Below are 21332 nucleotides of genomic sequence, written 5' to 3' on the forward strand. Positions count from 1 at the left end.
GCATCTTAAAGTTTCTTTTCCAACAAAATATATCCCATCTATATCTTGAAATCATTCAAAATTCCTATAAAGATCTGACACCAGAAATAATCCTATTTGATGACCCTCTGAGGGTAAACACCAGATAACACATAAAACAGGGAGATAAGACATGCTCACCAAAGTTGTTGACTACCATCATGGAAGAGGTCCAAAGAAGACCCCTTGTGGACATTCCTACTTGTAGATGCCATTGTGCTTGTTGCATGAAAGCCCCAGCCAAGAATAGAAGGAAGTTCTCAAGGGTAACAGGAAACCCAAGAAGTTTCACTACTATCCTATTAAATTTAGCATACTTTTTAAAAATTGCATTGTGAAAAGATCACCATTTTATATGTGATATTCTTTTCTGTCCTTTGTCTACTACAATGTTTATGTTTTCAATTTCATAATAAATAATAAAAATATTTTTAAGAGCAAATATTACTGAGACTCTGGAAGACATGGGTATGACAAAGTAGACGAAGGACACCTATTGCTGAGATTATAATTGGAAAATTCATGGAGCTCATCCATCAACATATATATCAGGGACAGGCAACATGAAGAGTTGACAATTTGTACTCAGAATTGACCAAGAGAAAGAGAGCGACTAGATTGCCTTCAGGAGATAACAAAAAAATTTTAATGCCCTGAAGCTTCCTATAAATACGAAGCTTGGTCTCTTTTACACTGATATTCTATAGTTATTATAATATGGCAGCAAGCATGACTTACAGGAATCTCCAAAGAATGAAAAATTAATATCACACAGAGAGCAAGGGAGAGATGTGTGGTGGATGTAAGCAAACGGCAACATGTAGCTAATGAGGAGGAACTTGGAAAAATAACAGAGTAAAGACAGCATCAAGAAACTTGACCCAGAAGATGGGCTGGTGATTTGACAAGATCATAGGATGACAGAAAAATAGCTAGAGTGCTCCAAAGTAATAACCTTGAGATGTCAGGAGAAAGTAATGATGGGTGAAACTTGTTGTGGCAAATTTATGGTAGAAAATGGACAACTCTTATTCAGGGTGAGTAGGCATGGTTGTGTTGCAATCCACATCATTAGAAGGAATGTCTAAATCAATTACTAAATTTGCGCCGATTTCTAACCCTAAATTTGTGCCGATCATAGAGCTATTAGAGTATTATTTAAGATCTCTATTAATTAGCCCAATGATCAATGATAAAATCTGAAAAAAATGTAGAAAAGTAAGGAGCCAAAATGTCTCTGCATACAATGTCATAATTAGAAAAATCAAGAAACAACAAAACAATTGGAAGAGATTATTTTCATTTGCAAGAGGACAGAATATAAGATTAATCTTTCTAAATGATCTCTGTTTAGCAAGAAAAGCTGATAAATACCATTCAAAGTAACAAACTCCATGAAATAGTTGTGTTATATTACCTGACAAAAGACATATAAAGACAACAAAAATTATATGAATATATATGAAATAAAGAACTAATGATAAAGACCCTTCATATACATGAATTTCACAAACTAAATAATATTTTCAGAGTCATGCCAAGATCAACTTCATAGAATTAGATAAAATCATAAAATTAATATTTGAGAGGGAGAAAAACAGATGAGAACATTAAGAGAAACTATTTTTAAAATGACCCAGGGGAAGAGGAAGGAACCCAAGGTTGCCCTGCTAGATAGCAAAATATACTACTATATTACAAAGTAATAAGAAGTCAAATGAATTTAAATTGTACAAATGACCTAAGATTTTTTTAACTGAAAGAAAATTATGAAGAAAAAATTTCTTATTTGGTATTTCAGACAAAATGATGCATTGGGAAATAAATACAATAAAGGGGATTGTACAACCAAAAGCAAAGTGCTCATGAGAAAAAGAAAAAATAGGAAATAAAATCTTTATAATACATATTTTGGATAAATCTTCAACATTTGGAATCTCTAAGAAACTGTAATTTCTAAGAGACTAAGAAATGCATTCCTCAAGGGATAAACTGATCAAAGAATATGAGAAGATAGTTTTCTAAGAAGGAAATATAGATTGTTAATAGACACTTGGAAAATTATTCAAATTAATAACGTAAAAAAACAAATTAAAGCAACTTGGGTAAATGACCTTATACACATCAAGCTGGAAAAATAGTTAAAAAAAAAAAAGAAAACTGTGTTGGCTGGGCTATGAAAGAATCAGCACATTATTATTACTATGTTGGTGGAGTTGGGAATTTGTGCAATCTTCCTGGAAAAGCATCCGATAATGTAATAAGTTACAAAATTTATTATATCCTTTGACCTATAGCCTCTGCTACCAAATCAAAGGAAGGGGGGCTTCTATGGATAAATATATCTCTAGTAACATTATTTGTAGCAGAGCTCATTTTATTTATGAAGAAGTATTGACCAAGTTAAGTAGATTTCCCTAGATAATATTTGTTGTTTTCTTGGCAAAGACATTGGCGTAGTTTGATATTTCCTTTTCCAGATCATTTGACACGACTGAGGCAAACAGGATTAAGTGACTTGCTCAGGGTCACACAAGTAGTATCTAAGGCCAGATTTGAAATTGGGAAGATGAATCTTTCTGACTCTAGACCCAGCACTCCATCCACTTCTAGATCACAGAGGTTGACAATAAATAGATGGTAGAGCCAAGATTCAAATTCTGGTTCAAATTCAACTCCATTTGAAGAGCATCTATTACAGTGAGGGGAAAAAAAATGAACATGAAAGAATCTCTGCCTTCAAGAAGCTTATACAGGTATCCCTTCCACAGTAAAACTTTCCCCATCACAGTCTTTATATATTGTGGGTTGGCATAAGAAATGAAGTGGGAATTTGGGGAGAATTTTTTGGAGGCAGCAGAGGACATGTGAAGGCCAGCAGACAAAATAGAAAAAGTTTAGAAATTCAGGAATGCATAAAATATATGTAGAGTATTACATAGAACCAACATATTTATTTGTTAATACCATAAGCATATACAATCTTTTACTGTAAATACTCCATAAAAGAAAAAGAAATCAATTTGGACTTCTTCTCTGGTATGAAAGGAGGGCCAGAAAATTTCATATTGGATTTTCTAGATCATAGGGACAGCACACCCCTAACCTCTGTCATGTGGAAGGAATGCCTATATTTTACTGTATCCACTGTACCACAACTGACTTATAAAGGAGGAGAAGTTAGGTAGCTCAGTGGCTCAAGAGTCAAGCCTGGAAATAGGAGGTCCTGGGTTCAAATACAGTTTTAGAGCATTTCCTAGCTGTGTGGCCCTGGGCTAGTCACTTAACTCCCATTGCCTAGCCCTTACCATTTATCTTGGAACTAATACTTATAAATTCCAAGACAGAAAGTAAGAGTTTAAAAATAAAGACATAAAGGAGTTATGATAGACCATCAGGAGAGAAAACACACAAAGAAGTAGCCCCGGGTCCTTGAAACAATGAAGTAAGACTGAAAATTTAGGAGCAAACAAGAGCAAGAGAATGGATTTTATCTGAGACCACAGTCTATAATGGGGGGGGGGAAGGGGGGGCTCATTGAGAAAGTGTTCACTCTTCCCTTACCACCTCTATTTTTCTTCCATAGTAGAGTAGGGAATCTTCGGATTTTGTTTCTTAAGCTTGGAAGGCCTCTTTTGCTAAAAAGCCGACAGAGGGCTCCAACTTAAACCGGACTCTGAAAGTTAACCTTCTTGAGGCCAAGAGATACCCAAGCATTCCTGCCTTCTTTTTGGATCTCTTTCCTTATCTGTTAAAAAACCTGAACTCTAAATAGCCTCAAATGCCCATCAATGAGCCTAGTATGTTCCAAGCAGCCTTGCTGAGCACTATCAATGCAAAGAAAGGCAAAAGAAAGGGGAAGGAAGGAAGGAAGGAAGGAAGGAAGGAAGGAAGGAAGGAAGGAAGGAAGGAAGGAAGGAAGGAAGGAAGGAAGGAAGGAAGGAAGGAAGGAAGGAAGGAAGGAAGGAAGGAAGGAAGGAAGGAAGGAAGGAAGGAAGGAAGGAAGGAAGGAAGGAAGGAAGGAAGGAAGGAAGGAAGGAAGGAAGGAAGGAAGGAAGGAAGGAAGGAAGGAAGGAAGGAAGGAAGGAAGGAAGGAAGGAAGGAAGGAAGGAAGGAAGGAAGGAAGGAAGGAAGGAAGGAAGGAAGGAAGGAAGGAAGGAAGGAAGGAAGGAAGGAAGAAAAAAAACAGTCCCTACTTTCAAGGTGCTCCCAGCTTAATGGAGCAGGATCATGTTGCATTCACAAATTTCCTCAAAATCAATCTGAGAAGGAAGAAAGGGTTATATTCAGTGAACCACTCCAGTACGAGATGATTTCATGGCCTTGGATTCAGGAACTTTAGAATTCTGGTATGTAGCTGCTAAGAACAAACAGCATGAGCTGAGTACTATGGGAAGGGGGGGTGGGGAGAGAGAGAGAGACAGTCACATGCTTTCAGACTGTCCTGAAATTCCAGGTCCTCTAATTAGGATCAAAGAGTATCAAATCAAAGAAGCTTCTTCCTAAAAAATTCTCCCCACCATTGCTCTGAGACAGACTTAAGAATCCATCCTCAAAAGTTAGAGTAAAAGGCAAATTCTGAAATCTGTTTGAAAAGTGGGTTTTTTCTCACGAGTCTGTACTCTCAAAATATTTTAAACTCAGTGAAACACTTCCCGCAGCTGCTTAAAATAAACCTTATCCGCTTGTTCTTCCAGAATATCTTCATGATAAAGCACATTCTATTCCTACTGACTTGTCCAGCATCATCACATGGCAGTCCTCAGAGTCAAGTTAATATTCTGTATTTCCATTAAGCCATAGAAATATAGGTTTAAAACTAGAAGGAACCTTGGAAACCACAGAGTTGAATCTCTTCATTTTACAGATGAGAAAACAGGTATAGATAGGGTAAATGATTTGCCGGCACATATTTCCTGTAAATTAATATGGGGAGGATTTGAACCTAGGTCTTCTTGATTTCCAACTCCAGTATGCAATCAACCACTCCACATTGTCTTGAATAAAGGGTCTAGGAGAGATGATGGAAAGGAGTGGTCTGGCTAACTTGAATATATTTGTCTTTGCAATGAATGTTTATGTCTGCAGTTAAACAGCTTAAGACACCAGTAGGTTGTGAACCTAGTCAAGGATGCTCAAGAGCAAAAGGGAAGTTTGGGGGAGAGCTATAAGGTGCAGTGGATAGAAAGAAGAGGAGGAAGAGATTTTGGAAGCAGCCTGGCACAGTATGTAGAGTAGATTTGGAGTCAGAAAGACTGTTAACAGTTACTCAACCATGGACAAATCATTTCACCTCTCTCATCCTGAGTTTCCTCATCAATAAAACACTGAGAATAAGAGCCCTTTAACTCATAGGGTTGTTGTGAGAAGCAAAGGAGAAGCACCACAGTTTGCACTATGTAAATACTAACTCTTATGGCAAACAAGTTTGTACAAGGCAAGTTGGAAATCTGACTCCTTTTACAGAGAGACCTCAGAGGAAATCAGGTAAAAGAAAAAGCAAAAAATTGAAGTCTGGCTTGAGGATACAGAAGAGAGATAAACAGGAATCCAACTCAAGACACTAAATATGTCCCCTTCTCTAGAATTTGAACTTCAGTCAGCTGGAATCTATAAAAGACAGCAGAGATGTTCTCATTCCCAGAATAAATGAGACCCGACTCCTTGTTTAATTTTTGTTCACTGGAACTTCTTGGGTTCTTCTCAAGCGACATGACTGGAATGCTACTCCACCAGATCTAAACCAATACCAGATATAACCGAATCATTTTACTGCTCTTGGAGATTAAGCTTCCAATTACATATCTTAATGGCATACTTGCTTTTGTCAGGGGTACCATTTCATCACTGGCTCTGGCATATTGGATTAACCTTCTAGATATAGAGTGAGAATGACTTGGGTTCAAATCATAGCTTTAATACTCTCTGACTGAGACCTTGGACAAGTCAACCTCTTCAATCTCAATCTCTTCATCTACAAAATGGAGAGAATACAATCTATAAAGGTTGTGGACAGGCTCAAGTGAAATGCTGTTGCATAGGGCTTTCCCAATTTTAAAAATGCTATAAAAATGTCAATTATTATTATAATTATTAGACCATATTTTTCTTCGGCTGAGGAAGACAACAATAAATAAGAGAAAACTGAACAAGTAAAAGGTTCCCAGAACCAGGGCATGATGAAGAAATATAGAGTGAAGCACTGGTGAGAAATAAGGAGATGGATGGCCTTGGCACACTCCTTAAAGGGAATTTCTGGGAGGAGTCATTCAATCAAAAGGAGGGCAAAGGGTATTTCTGAGGGGTGAATTCCAGGACTGAAATAATCTTTTCATTTTGGTCTTAACTAGCATTAACTAGCTCGCAAGTTCCAACCATTCTCCAAGACAGTAAGAGAACACCCACGTTAACCATTTTCTTTGTACTATTTCCACTTTAACTTGGGCTCACAATCACAAAACTTAGTCAGATGCATATTTGATGACTTTCCATCCAAAACTGTCTTATATGGTTGGCTTCCACTTCCCATGCTGGCTTTAAGTCAAAGTCCTTTCTTAGATAAAATTCCCCCTTCTACCACAGCTGGGAAGAATGGATCAGAGACAGCTGTCTAGTAGCCATCATCTGAGAGGCAGTTACATTCTAACAGGATGGCATCAGTCACATACTGGGAGGAGGTGTTGACTCCCTCCTTGTCATCAGCCTGAGGAATGCCTTCTTCATTGCTTGGATCACATGCCTAGATGCTGAAAAGTCAAATGGAATCCTTCCAGAAAAATAAAATTCTGGGTAAACATAAAATATAGAAAGATTAGTGGATGAAAGTACGCCATGCTTCATAAGCTAATTGGTATGTAAACAGGTACTCTGCCCAAATAATTCATAAAGTGTTCCTAAGGGAGGCAGCTTGAAGAAGTAGAATAGAGGTATGGATTTGGAGCTGAAGACCTGAGTTCAAAATCTGGCTAGGCATCTACCTCCTTCTATAGGACCTTGGACAACTCTCAATTTGTTCACATATAAAATAAAGAAGTTAGATTAGATGACCTCTAAATCCCTTCCAACTCTAAATCTATCATTCTGTGAGCCATTAGAGAACAGCATGTGGTGCAGCAATCCTAGAGTCAGGAAGACACATCTTACTGAGTTCAAATCCAACCTCAGAAACTTACTAGCTTTGTGATCCTGGGCAAGTCATTTAAACTTGTTTGCCTCTGTTTCTTCATCTGTCAGATGAGCTGGAGATGGAAATGGCAAACCACTCTAGTAGCTTTGCCAAGAAGAGCCCAAATGGGGTCACAGAGAGTCAGACATGACTGAAATGACTTAAAAATGAATGATCCGGTTGGGAGAGGAAATCCCAACAAGATAAATTGCTCCAAAAGAGGCAAAAGTCAACATGCCTGAATTCTCTCATGTGCCTCTTTGAGAGAACTGGAATTTGCATGTGATGGTTGGGATGACTATATTAAGCCTCTCTAGCCAGTCTTCTACTAAATAAAGTTCAAGTGGCAGAGAGGTCACATGCTATTGGGAGCCTCTCCTCTTGTAGGCAGCTGACTCTGCCCTCTCAGTAGCTGATGCTTTTGAGAAAGCTCAAAAGCTTACAGTTTGACATCAAGCAGTTAGTGCTTCTCTCCTGTGTCCAGGTCAAGTGCAGTGATGATGATCCACATCAAATTTCTGTCAAATAATACAGCTGCTCCCTCTCCAAATACAAGGCATTCTTTTAAAAGCCACCTGACTAAGGAAGGCATACTCCCACATCAAATATCTTGAGACCCTAATCCCAGTTTCTATGCAGAACAGCTGCCCTCCAATCCCTTAACATCCCTGTCTCAGTTTCCACTGCTGTGAAATGGGAGTGATGATGCCCACTAGCAAGGAACTTCAAACCACTCTGCAATCATCATAGAAGAGTTCCATGTCATTAAGGCTATTCAGGCTGAAAACATAAACCTGAGGATCCTGAGAGAAGCCATTCATAGAGAACAAGCAGTTCTGTCTTCCATTAAAAGTTATATAAACTGTCCCCAATTGTTAAAACTTCCCCAGCTCTGCTACCCTAAATGCAGAGATAACAATGCTGTAGCCTAAGAGTACTACTTATAAAGAGCCTAGAGACTTCTAATTGATCCATAATGGAATGATCAATTACAGGGTGACTTGGAGGGGGAAATTCATGGCATTGACAGCCTCCCAACCCATGTTTACTGAAACTTCCTGTAGAGTCAAATGGAATACATAATCTTTTAAAAAATAACTGTTGGCTATTTTATACTCGTCATGCCAATTAACATGAATGTTTCCTTATATCAAGAACAGAAAGAGGGTTAAACATGAAACAATGAATCTTCATTACAGACAAATTGCCCACTTCCATCCCCAATTTTTAAATGTTCTTTTTTTTATTTTGAGCTCCAAATTCTCTCTCCCATCAGCCCTTCCCCATCCACTAAGAAAACAAGCAATAAGATATCCATTTTACATGTGAAGTCATGTAAAATATATCCCCTCCTTTTTAAAAAAGTATATTTCAGGAGACAGCTAGGTGACTCAGTGGATTGAGAGACAGGAGGTTCTGGGTTCAAAGGTGGCCTCAGACACTTCCTAGCTGTGTGACCCTGGACAAGTCACTTAATGCCCTTTACCTAACTTACTATTATTCTACCTTAGAACCAGTATTGATTTTAAGATGGAAGGTAAGGGTTATTTTATTTTATTTTTTGAAACATTTTACCAGGACTCTCTCTAGGACTGACTCTCAATCCACTGAACCACCTACTTGCCCCTATAAGGATTTTTAAAAATATATTACGATGACCAGAAACCTGTTAAGAGCCAGGAATACTTAGGTTCAAATCTCACCTTGGATACTATGTGGCACTGAGCAAGCCACCTCTCAATACTTTAAGGAAATCTCTAAAACTATAAATTGTGAAGATGGTGCCAACCTTCACTGTTTGAAAGAATTTCCCTTATTAGGGAGCTTTCCATGCCAAAAAAAATCACAGGTATCCTTATCCCAATAATGTATTTCACCTATTAGCCATAAAGCCAAATCTCTGAATTTTGTATTACCCTCTAAACTCCCTTCTACAGAACACATATTCTTTTTTTAATGAAATTCTGTTTTGTTTTCAAAGGAAGAATCATCTTTTCTTCCTATCACATCTACTTCCTCTCCCCATTTAGAAGACAAAACCTTTGTTACAAACAGGTAGAGATGAGTAAAACAAATTCCTGCATTGGTCTTATCCAGAAAGATATGTTTCAATCTGCATATTGAGTTTATCAGTTCTCTCTTAGAAAGTGGATGGCGTGTTTTGTCATGAGTCCACTGGAATACGATTAGTCATTATGTTGAGCAGAGATCCTATGTCTTTGAAAGTTATTTGTCTTTATACTGTTTTCATTGTATAATTGTTCTTCTGGTTCTGCTCCCTTTACTCTATATCAGTTCATGTAAGTCTTCCCAGGTTTCTCTGAAATCATTCCCTTCATTATTTCTTACAGCACAATAGTATTTCATATACCATCACTTAGAACATATATATATATATATATATATTCATCATTGTTATTCAATCTTTTCAGTTGTGTCCAACCCATCGTGATGCCATTTGAGGTTTTCTTGGCAAAGATACTGGAATAGTCTGCCATTTTCTTTTCTAGCTTATTTGACAGATGAGGAAATTGGGGTTAAAAAAAAAAGATTAAGTTACTTACCCAGGATCACATAGCTAGTAAATTTCTGAGGCCAGATTTTAACTTAGAAAGTTGAGTCTTCCTGGTTCCAGCACTCTGTGCTCTATCCATTATACCACCTAGCTGTCCTAATACATATATTCTTAAAATATAAGTAAATAAAAGCTCAAAGGTGACTCCCAAAATACAAATATATTTTTTTTCCTTCTGATATTATTTTGGCAGTAACAAACAATACAGAAAATTAGCAAGGTTCAAAATTGTGTATATTCTTGTGGGAAAATGAATATAATGTTTCACAAAAAGTAAGGATAGAAAAGGACAAGACCAGAAATATCCCACATTTTCAAATTTAAAACCATTCCCTCTTTTGCATTCACAGAGTTATAGCAGGATCCCAACAGAAGCACCAGGCAACGGAACATCTTGGTTTGCTGAACAAACGGTATTGACCAACAACCAGATATAGGGTCTGAGAATTCTAGAATTACCCCTTTTAGGGGTAATTTTTATAAAATCTTTGATGTAAAATTTTAAAATATTATTAGAGTAAGCTTAGTAAACATATAGTAAAAATAGTAAATATAGATATTACTATAAAATTAATCTGAAATTTTAGTGACAGTTGTGGCAGCTATTTTATTTCCAGATATCCTAATGCAGTAAATAAATTTCCAAATCCTTAGTTACATAACTATATTAAAATGTATTAAGGAAAAACAAAGAAATGGATCCATGTTTGCAAAAATATTAAAACAGCATTTTTTATTCTATCTAGAAGCAAGAACCTATCAATTTTGGAATGGCTTAAATATAGTATAAACAGGTAATGGAAAACTACTGTGCCATAAGAAATGATGACAATGAAAGATTCAGAGAAGGAAAAAGACTTATATGAACTGATGCATAGTAAAGTAAGTAGAATAATTTGTATAATTATATAAATTATATGATACATAATAATGAATAATGTATCCAATAATTTAAAGAAAAATTATAAAAGACAAATCATGTGAATGTATAATAAAAATCTGATTATGTGTACATTATCATCCCTTTGGCTACACTATTCTGACCCGAGGGTGAGCTCACCACTCAGGGTTGCAAAGCAACTCAAAACAAAAACATCCCTTCACTGAGTTTCTCTTGGTTCTTCAATTCCCAAAAGACGTGGTCATAGAGCTGAATCACAGAATCACACTTAGAGCTGTAAAGGACTGCAGAGTCCACTGAGTCCCATCCCCTACTTTTAATGATGAGGAAACCAAGGCATAGAATAGTTAAGAGGGTCCCACAGTAATTTCTGTAAAAACAATATAATAAATGTCTGAGGCAGGATATGAACCCAGGTCTTCCTGACTTCAAGTTCAACAGTGGTTCTATCCATGACACCATGCTGCCTGCCTTATGAGTCCTCCACAAACAAAGGCTATTTTAAATCTATTTTCCACTCAATGTGTCAAGTGAAGTTCTGCAAAGAATTATAGAGCTGAAAGATACCTCAAGGGATCATCTAAGTCCCTCATTTTAGAAAAAAAAGAACTCAACCTAGAGTTAGAAAAAGAAATTCTTTCAAAAGAACTTGGAATGTGTAAAATATCTGCAAGCCCAGCAACCAAGATTTGTTCAGGAAGTATCCAAACCACTCTTTATAGAAATGAAGACATATCCCAATAACTTTAAAGAAATTAATTTGGGTCATGCCAAAGTAACAAAAATGATATTACTCCCTAACAAATTCAGAGCCATAGCAAACTACCAAAGGATTACTTTATGGAACCAGACATGATTATAATAAAATTTATCTGAAAGCAATAAGAGGAAAGAATGACAAGAAAAATAGTGGAAAAAAATAAGAAGGAAGGGGGCCTAGAACTACGAGACCTCATTCTATATTGTTGTTGTTCAGTTATGCCTGACTCTTCATGACCCCAAGGTTTTCTTGGCAAAGATATTGGAATGGTTTGCCATGTCCTTCTTCAGCTCATTTGACAGATGAAGAAACAAGTCAAATGACTTTCCCAGGGTCATACAGCTAGTAAGTATCTGACATCAAATTTGAATTTAGGAAGATGAGTCTTGCTGATTGCAGATTTGGCACTATACTTACTAACCTAGCTGTCTCTTGGGCAAAGTAAACCTTTTATTAACTATTAAGTGACTTGTGAGTGCCCCATTTCATCCTGCTACCAACCCTGAACTAATTGGTATAGGAGCTATCTCCAACAGATAGACCTCATCGGTATTCTGATGTCTATCACACAAAAAAATTAGGAACCTTTGCTCTAAAACTATATATTTCAGAGAATATACTGACCTTTATTAGGACAGGAGGTTTCCTTACCTTTTCCTAATAGAATCATCAGTTCAGTATTTATTTCTACCTTAATCCATGTGTGGAGGATCTTCCTCCCCAGCACTTCTAAACCTGCCCCTAAAATTGTTACCCAGCACTGAGTCACATCTCACACTGTTGAACTGAACACATTTGGCACCTGTGTCAAACATTCTTTAGGTGATCTATAGCAGGTATACTCCCAAACGGGGTTCCTGACCCTTGGCAACTTAACTCTTGACAGGTATTGGTTGGGGACTCTAAATGAATCAATCAATTTCTCATCAATCCAGGAATCTCTAAGAAAGTCCAATCTGCCTTAATAGAGAGAGTTTGCTCCCTGGGAGTTCCCTCTTCCAAAGAAATCACAGCTGAAATACAACTGAATATTAATCTAGTAGAATATTATGATGATGTAGAAACCAAAAAAGTGGAAGAATATGAGGGAATTATGGAAAGACTTCTGTAAAGAGATACAAATTGCTCTAATATTTAAAGTGCAAAGACAAATTTCATAAGAACACAAACTGATTTAGAATCAACAGGCCATGACATGTATTTTTGTTTTACATGACTATAATAGATGTTTGAACAGTACAGCTTTTCTTTTTAATCAAAAAGTAAATAGTTGGAGTTAGTAGGGTTGCTTTTAGATATTTCACTCCTTTTTACTCCTTAAGTAGCTATATTATTTGTTAAATTTGCCACTAATGTGACATAATTTTTTAAAAATTTACTTAAAAAGCTCAAAGAAACCAAATCCCTAATCTCATGTCAGATAATCCCTGATGGTCCCTTCAAGCCTTTAAAAAAACAATTCCCTCAATTCTTAAAACTGGGCAAGGGTCTAATAACTATTTCCATATTGTCAGATCCAGTTAGCTGAGGAAGGGGAGAAAGGGTGAGTAAACCCCTTTCTTCAGGGTCCCAGATACAATAACTAGGACCCAGCAGCTGCCAAACCTTCCTGGAGTCTTGGGTCTAAATCCAACAGACGCATAGTAAGGGCTGCCCAAACCCTGCCCACCACTGAAAGGCATTCTACAAGGATGCAGCAAGAGGGTAAAAATGGACTGAAGACCCAGAGCTACTAACTCAGCCACTCCCTAGCTGAGTTAGTAAAATGAGAAAGCTGAGCTAGATAGTGCCTGTGATCTTTACAGCAGGTTAAAATGACCTTACACACACATTTACACACATACATACACATACACAAATGCACTCCTCTATCATTAATTTAACCAATACAAAGTACCTATTATGTTCAAGGCACTGCCATACAAGAGCCCACTAAGGATACCTAAGTAGGCTACAAAAGAGAGATTCAGTTAAGGGTTCTAGGTAAATGTTTAGATGGAACAGTTTCTAGAAAGAATAGGAGGAATCAGGGAAGACTTCATGGATATGGACCACATGGATATGGAGCACAGAAGAAAGAGATGACAAAGGCATGGATTTTAGGCATGAGGGATGAGTTCTGATCAAGGATTATCTAATCATATAGTTTGATTGGAGATGATTGTTAAAATCCTTCATGCTGTGTTAACTTTTGTACAGACTCTGTAATTCAAGTTGCTTTTATATTTGAAGGAAATATTATGCTCCCTCCACTAAGGTTCTTCTCAAGTGTCTCAACCTGACAAGAAAGGGATCCTGGGTTCTCAAAGCTCATACCAGTGAAGCATAAGCACTGGCAGGTCTTCTATCTGGCTTAAAGAGGTGAGTGCCAGCTCAATGACAGACTTGTATTGTCTATCTTCTGAGGAGACAGACTGCCAAAGTTATTATTTGTCCTTCATTATCCAAGAGGACCAATGACATTCTAACAGGGTGACATAATGACTTGCGCATGAATTGGATTTAAGTGAGGTAGGATGGCCAAAATAGACTGCCTCAATCTCTCCTCCAGACATTGAAGTCTAGTGGCAAGACAGAAGTCAGGATGACTGGTGATGGTTTGGGATGCAGTGGATGACCTCAGCAGCTTCCATATTTGATCAAGCTCTAAGTGCTCCATAGCCCCTGCTCCAGCCACCTTCATGGCCATGGGAACAAATTGTTTCACCCACTCATTATGCTAGAGGAAGTCTTCAAAGCTTGAAATAGATATCCCCTTCCAACTCACTGACTGGTTTAAGATATTCTGGTTGCCCTTAACCTGGCTTAGCCTGTCTGCAGAGGTTTTATCAGGGTGTGGCCATTGCCCATGCTATAGCTTCTTAGAGTCACAGGTGAGAGTTGAGTGAAGAGTGAAAAACAAAGGTGGATGAGTAGCCTTCTGAGGAGCAGAGACTGGCTAATTAACAAGTGGCTTATCGCTATGTTGCCAAGGATCCGAAATCTTTCCTGCCAAGTCCATACTAATTTATACTGCATTCTGGGGGGAAATACACCTGAGAAACACCTAAATACTCCGACCTTATGAAAAGTTCACATTTTATTCTAGAATTCTGGGCAAGATCAATGGTCCCTCAGTAACACTGTGTGGCATTAACCTTGGGTTTGCTCACTCATTAACCCCAGTATTTCTCAAGGGAACAAACTCAGGCTGGGCAAATTCTGGACACTTCCAGTGCCTGTAAAGCGAGGCAGCCAGCTTAATGGTGTGTGAGACTTTTAAGGACAAAATTCTTGTAACATAAACCTTATTGCTGATAGCATCCCTGTCTTTAGTGATCTTCATTTGACTGAAATGTCACTTGATATGTATGTAATCTGCATAGGTTGGAATAAAAGGCCTGCCCTTCACACATCCTCTGTTCCATTAATAGGTACTGTGCCTGGATTGAATTACAAGCTGGTTTCTATCCACATAAATGTGCCTCCTTTACCCAGGACAATTTTGACATTTAAATCACTCTCTCCCACTTTACTTCCAGGTTTCTATCTTCAACTCTAGAAGAACCAGAAAAGCTTAAATGTATAATGACAACATAGGGCAGATGGAAGAAGGAAAGTGGTTCTTCAACCTGAAAATAGGTTTTTTAAAATATTAAATTGCATTTTATATTTTAAGTGCTTTAAAAAACACTGAACATTTTGATTTAAGATCCATTAAGGTTCAAAAATATTATCATAGGATAAAAGAAATTTGCTAATTTTAGACTACTAGGGACAATACTAAAAAGCAGGAAGGCTTTTCTTTCTTTTCTAGTCAATAAACAAACCAGGAAAAAAAGATGAAGACTGTGCATTAAAATTTCTGACACTAGCCTCTCTAAAAGAGTATCATTAATTTTTGTTAAGCATATGAATACACAAAAAATTAAATACTCATTTTGTTTAAAAAATAATTGGGGGGGGGGGTGCCTAGGGAGCTCAGTGGATTGAGAGCCAGGCCTAGAGACAGGAGGTCTCAGGTTCAAATCTGGCCTCAGATACCTCCTAGCCGTGTGTCCATGGGCAAGCCACTTAACCCCCATTGCCTAACCCTTTAAAAAATTATAATTATGCACTTGCTTAAAAGGAGTTTGTTTGTTTTTTCTAGTTAAAAGAATTCTTAAATGTATCTCACTTTGAGCTATATGTGATAAAATACCAAAATATTTCTCAAATACCACATTTAACAGATTGGATTGAAGATAATGTATTATCTAATTACTTCATAAATATCTGCTATAGTTATCTTTAGTAAATTAAACAAATGAGTTTTCTACTGTAGCTGTAAAAGTAAACTAAACTCATTCCAAGTAAGAAATATAGCTTTAAAACACATAATATACAAGGTACAAAAACATAACTGGCATCTGAATCAACTGAGAAAAAATATGGATTGATAGACCAATCAATCTCTTTGGGTGGGGGGGGGTGTCATGGGATCCCACTGGAGAACTCCCTGTAGTGTTCTAGTGTTCCACACAATTGTAACCCACAAAGAGGAGTGCTGAAAAAAACTATTTATAGAGAATATTTCTTCTATTTAGACTTTGGACAGGACATCCTCCACAAGAGCGTCAAATACCCAAGGTGGGCATATGTCTCGCTATTTGATGTCTTGTTTGATGCACTCACGAACATGAACAAGATTATCCCTGAGGCTCTATGAAGATTGTATTCATAAAGATATCCCACATGATCTTAGCATATGTAGGTAGGGGAAGCACCTTATTGAAGGGGAGTCCTTAAGGATGCACTTAATTCCATTATTGAAATTTTTTGTAAACAACAAACAATAATACATCACAGTGCCAACATAATGACATGCCAGAGGAAGAGCACTGGCTAAACCATTGGGTTTTGTCTACCCATATTTATATCTTGGATAGACGCCACATATAGAAAAGAGTTGAGCCCCAAATTAAATAGGATGACGAGAACAGGAAAGATGATATTTGGGAAGCAGTGCAGCTTTTTCAATCATCCCAAAATCCTTTTGTGGAGAACACTAGGTTATGTTCATAGAACCCTGAGACATTACCTGGCCACCTCAGCAAAATCCACAACCACTCAAAAGGGATCAGCCTGAAAATTCACAGATGAACATCCCCAATTTCACATCTATTGGTAGAAAATGTTAAAAGCCAGGGAATGGCCTCCAAAGCTCTGAGTAGAACTTCTAGGAGGGAATTATGTAAATTAAGGACAAGAACTACAAAAAATAAGTAGGCATTTTTTAATGACCAATTCAGTCCATACAACAATAGACATAATGGATTCCCTTGACCAAGAATCTGTGTTGTCTATATAGCAGTCCTGTAAAACCTACAGACCCTTTCTCTGGATGATGACTTAAATGAAAGACAGAATTACAAAAGAAACTAATTGTATTGAAATAAAGTTATCAAAAAAAAATTTGCCCAAGTTCATAGACCCAAGGCAAAGAACTCTAGTTGAGGATAAGATGAAACAATAAGCAAACAATATAAGACAATAAATAGTTGCCCAGACTCTAAGCACCTTCAGGGCTGGAAGAACTAGGAAGGTTGAAGGATTCAGAAAGAGCTTCTACAACACAAAACTACTATATATACTTTGCTTTCTGGTCACTGTCTTGACTCCTACATTTATCCATGAAGCAAGAGTCACAGGGAATGAGAATGTGTACGTAGGCTGCAATCTGCTTCTTTGTGGGGGATAACCTTATATAAAAGAGCTTAAAAACACTGAAGGATCTGAGTTGTTTTGTTTTGTTTTTTACTATTATCTCATTTTACCCTCATGACAACCAAGTGACTCTGAAGGCAGCACAAATATCACCACCTCCACTTTCCAGGGGAAGCAACTAAAGAAGGATGAGTAATTTACCAAGCTCACATAAGTAAGTAAATGGAAGAACTAGAGCACCCAAGCCCAAGTCCTCCATCTTGCTCAATACCTGTATTCTTTCCATTATATGAAGATCCTCTTTTGCGATTTTTTTTTTTTAACCCTTACCTTACGTCTTGGAGTCAATACTGTGTATTGGCTCCAAGGCAGAAGAGTGGTAAGGGCTAGGTAATGGGGGTTAAGTGACTTGCCCAGGGTCACACAGCTAGGAAGTGTCTGAGACCACATTTGAACCCAGAACCTCCCATCTCTGTGCCTGGTTCTCAATCCACTGAGCTACCCAGCTGCCCCCCTCTTTTGCAATTTAAAGGGGATTTTTCCTTTTCCTGTTCCAGGTAGTGGACCAACTCTAATACTTATATTTCATTCAACAAAAATACTGCTACTTAAATCAACAAAAACATTCATAAAGATCAGTATAAGTAAGGTAAGTTTTGTTGACATCATTGGTAAAGGCAGTCAGGTTTGTGCACTAATGAGGCCAAGTTCACAGGCGCCCATCTGTTCTGTGCACAAGAGACTACACCGTGTCCTCCCTACCCCCCAAAACACACACACACACTCTTACATGCACCCATCTGTCTTGCAAATGAATGCCCTTCAAAGGAGCAAGGGAGAAATTGGATGGCACTATACAAATCAAATCAGAAAAACCTCACAACATTGCCTTCCAGTATCGATTCAATATTATTTTCCTTCATGATGGAAAACATGCACAGCATAAAAAATTCAACAAAATCCCATTCAACAAAGGCACAGAAGTGGGAGATGTTATAAGACATACAGGGAATTATCACTAATAGCATCATGATGACTGTGGACATCCCCTTGTCTCCAGCAAGTCCAACTCCTTCAGAGCTAATCTACCAAGGTCTAGTTGGGGCTTAAACAAAAGGCAAATTTGGAGTTGGTTCAGAGGAAGCCATCAGGGACCCAAGTCAAGTACATTCCATTCCCCCCCCCCCCTTGATCTTCTAGTTCCAGTTCCCAGGAGTCATTAAAAAAAAAAAAAGCTAAGGGGGGAAGAAAGGACACAATTTCCTGCCTCTAAAGATTGTTAGCTGTGGCTACTGGAACCTCCCATTTCCACCAGCACTTCCCTAAGTTGTCCGGAATAGAAGATACCTGTAGGAGTCCCTCGGTTCTTTCCCCACAAAAAAATGATTAGCCATCCATCCTCCACTCTAACTCTATGAAAATGTGTCTCCTCTTTTACTCCTTCTCTCCACTAACTAGTGATAACAAAGGGATGCTAAGGGGCAGAGATGAGGAGGGCTGGCGAATTTTAGGCATGGGAGAGCCAGAAGGTAAAGAGCTATGATAATACAGGGCTGAATTGGGTTGAAGTGATTTGTTTTTCACTCTTGAGAACAGTCTAAAAAGTCACTCACCCCATTTCTACACACACACACACACACACACACACACACACACACACACACCAACACCTTCAACTAAACTGAGCAGAGAATAAATAACCAACATCCCAAGACCCAGACTTTAAATGTCAAGGAAAAGGCAGCCTGGCAATATTCATAACATTCTCCAGCTTAAACCAATGAAACAGACAAGATTGCATTGTATGGGATACTGTTTGGGGGGAAAAGGGAGAAAAGAACCATTGTTTAGAGAAGGAGCATTAGACAGCATTATTCCTGCTGCCCATGAAAAAGCAACATTGAGACTGTGTGCATGGTAAGGAGTCTAAATGGTAATGAAGTGGCTCAGGTCAGCAGGCGCCCTTTGAGGTCCTTTTGTGTTTTTATCAGCAGAAGGAAGGGGAGCAGGAGGGGGAGGGAGTCCCTTTGCAGTGCCAACAGAATGTTCATTTCATTTGGGGTTATAATAAAAGAAAACCCCCTTCTGGAGCCTTGAGAGGCAACAAAAAGTAGGAGAAGGAATGGCTGACCTTAAATTTACAAGATCTGGGATGGAATACTGGCTATGCCATTTATTCACTAACTTTGTGATCCCACTTAAGGCACTCTGTGTGCCTCAGTTTACTCTTTTATAACATGGACTAATAGTATCTGCCCTGGTGGGTTTGTTGGAAGGAAGGAGCTTTATAAACCCTGAAGGTTAAATCCTTTAAGCACTACAGATAAGTGGAATATTATTCATAGAGATATGAGGGACCTGAGAGGCAAAATGAGTTATACTCCACTGGGCCAATGTGGGAGTATGTTTTGCTTGATAATGCTTATTTGTTATAGAGGCTTATTTTTCTTTTCCTTTTCCACTGGGGTAGGGAGAGAAAATAGAGGCTTGTTAATGGGGAAAAAATTAAAATGTAATTTGCAAAAGAGATTATTCCCAGAATGAGTAACTATTGGGTTAGAAGGGACCTCAGCATCAATCTAAACTATTTCACATCTAAGAGGAGCCACCGCTGCTAAAGCATAACCAACCAATGTTAAGGTTATGTTCATATTGCTTCTATTTTTTCTTTCTTTTTATATATATATACACACACATGTGTATATGTATATATATATATATATATATATATATATTTTTTTTTTTTGTAAACCCTTACCTTCCACCTTAGAATCAATACATGTATTGGTTCCAAGGCAGAAGAGTGATAAGGGCTAGACAATGGAGGTTAAGTGACTTGCCCAGGATCACACAACTAAGAAGTGTCTGAGGCCAGATTTTAACCTACGACCTCCCATCTCTAGGCTTGACTCTCAATCCACTAAGTTACCCAGATGCCCCCATATGTGTATATTTTTTATTGCATTTTCCCAGCTGCATATAAAAATAGTTTTTAATAGTCATTTTTGTTTTTATTACTATTAAAAGTCATTCAACTTTGGGCTGTCTCCCATGTCTAAAATTCACCAGCCTTCCTCATCTCTACCTGTTAGAATCTCTAGGGAGCACTTAAGGGGCTCTGCAGAGTGAGAGCCAGACACAGAGACTAGAGGTCCTGGGTTCAAATGTGACCTCAGATACTTCCTGGCTTTTGACTCTGGGAAAATCACTTAACCCCCCAATGCTCAGCCCTGACCACACCCAGGAACCAATTCACAGTATTGATTCTAAAATGGAAGGTAAGGTTTTGGGGAAAATAAAAAGAATCTGTCGTCTTTTAAAAGTTCAGATCAAAAGCCATATCCTATTATAAGGGACCTTTCCTGATCCCTCTTTGATCCAGCCATCCTGGCCTCTTTGCTGTTCTACAGGATACTCCATTTCTTGGCTCCAAGTATGTTTTCCGGCTATCCCTTATACCTGGAATGCTTTCATCCTCAACACAACCTACATATTCCCCTGCCTTCTGTTAAGTTCCAACTAAAATTCCATTTTTTTACAGGAAGCCTTTCCTCTTAATTCTAGTGCCTTCCTCCTGTTAATGATTTCCTATTTATCCTGTATATAGTTTGTGTGACATCACTCCCATTAGATTGCCCTTTGAGGGCAAGGGCTATTTTTTGCTTCCATGTTTGTAATGCTGGTGCTTAGCACTGTGCTTGGCACATAATAGGCACTTAATTAGCATTTATTCATTGATTGATTGTGCTCCTCCCCACCCCAATCCCCAGCAGCCTATTTTGAAAATATCTATCTCCTTATACAGGCAGCCAGGTAGCCTGGTGAATAGAGCACTGAACTTGGAATAAGGAAGATTCATTTTCTTGAATTTAAAATCTGGCCTGAGACACTAGCTGTGTGGCCCTGGGCAAGTTAATTCACCTTATTTGCTTCAGTTTCATCATCTGTAAAGTGAGCTGGGGAAGGAAATGGCAAACTACTCCATTAAATTTACCAAGAAAACCCAAAAATGGAGTCACAAAGAGTTGGACATGACTGGAACAACTAAACAATACTAACAATCTAACTATACATTTGTCCCATTAAAGCATAAGCTCAAAAATAGAAACTATTTCCCTTTGTCTTTGTATACCAGCATCTGTCACATAATTGGTAATTAATAAATACATGTGAATTGACTGCAATTCAGATCAAAACCAGCAGAACCAGAATAAACACATTGACTTTA

At 37.9% G+C, this 21332-nt stretch overlaps 1 protein-coding gene across 2 annotated transcripts in view; it reads right to left on the reverse strand.

Annotated features, from left to right (window-relative positions):
• The window catches only part of TRAK1 (trafficking kinesin protein 1), a 257382-nt gene that overhangs the window by 196247 nt on the left and 39803 nt on the right, over nucleotides 1-21332 (reverse strand). Inside the window, exon 1 of one of the 2 annotated variants that reach the window (XM_056800220.1) lies at nucleotides 4215-4335. The exons of the other annotated variant lie outside the window; for it this stretch is intronic. The gene's annotated coding sequence lies outside the window, so the exon portion shown is untranslated. Of the gene's footprint in view, nucleotides 1-4214; nucleotides 4336-21332 lie in introns of those variants that run through there. 2 annotated transcript variants of the gene reach the window in all.

The sequence above is a fragment of the Monodelphis domestica genome, chromosome 5 (genome assembly GCF_027887165.1).
Source record: "Monodelphis domestica isolate mMonDom1 chromosome 5, mMonDom1.pri, whole genome shotgun sequence".
NCBI classification, from domain to species: domain Eukaryota; kingdom Metazoa; phylum Chordata; class Mammalia; order Didelphimorphia; family Didelphidae; genus Monodelphis; species Monodelphis domestica.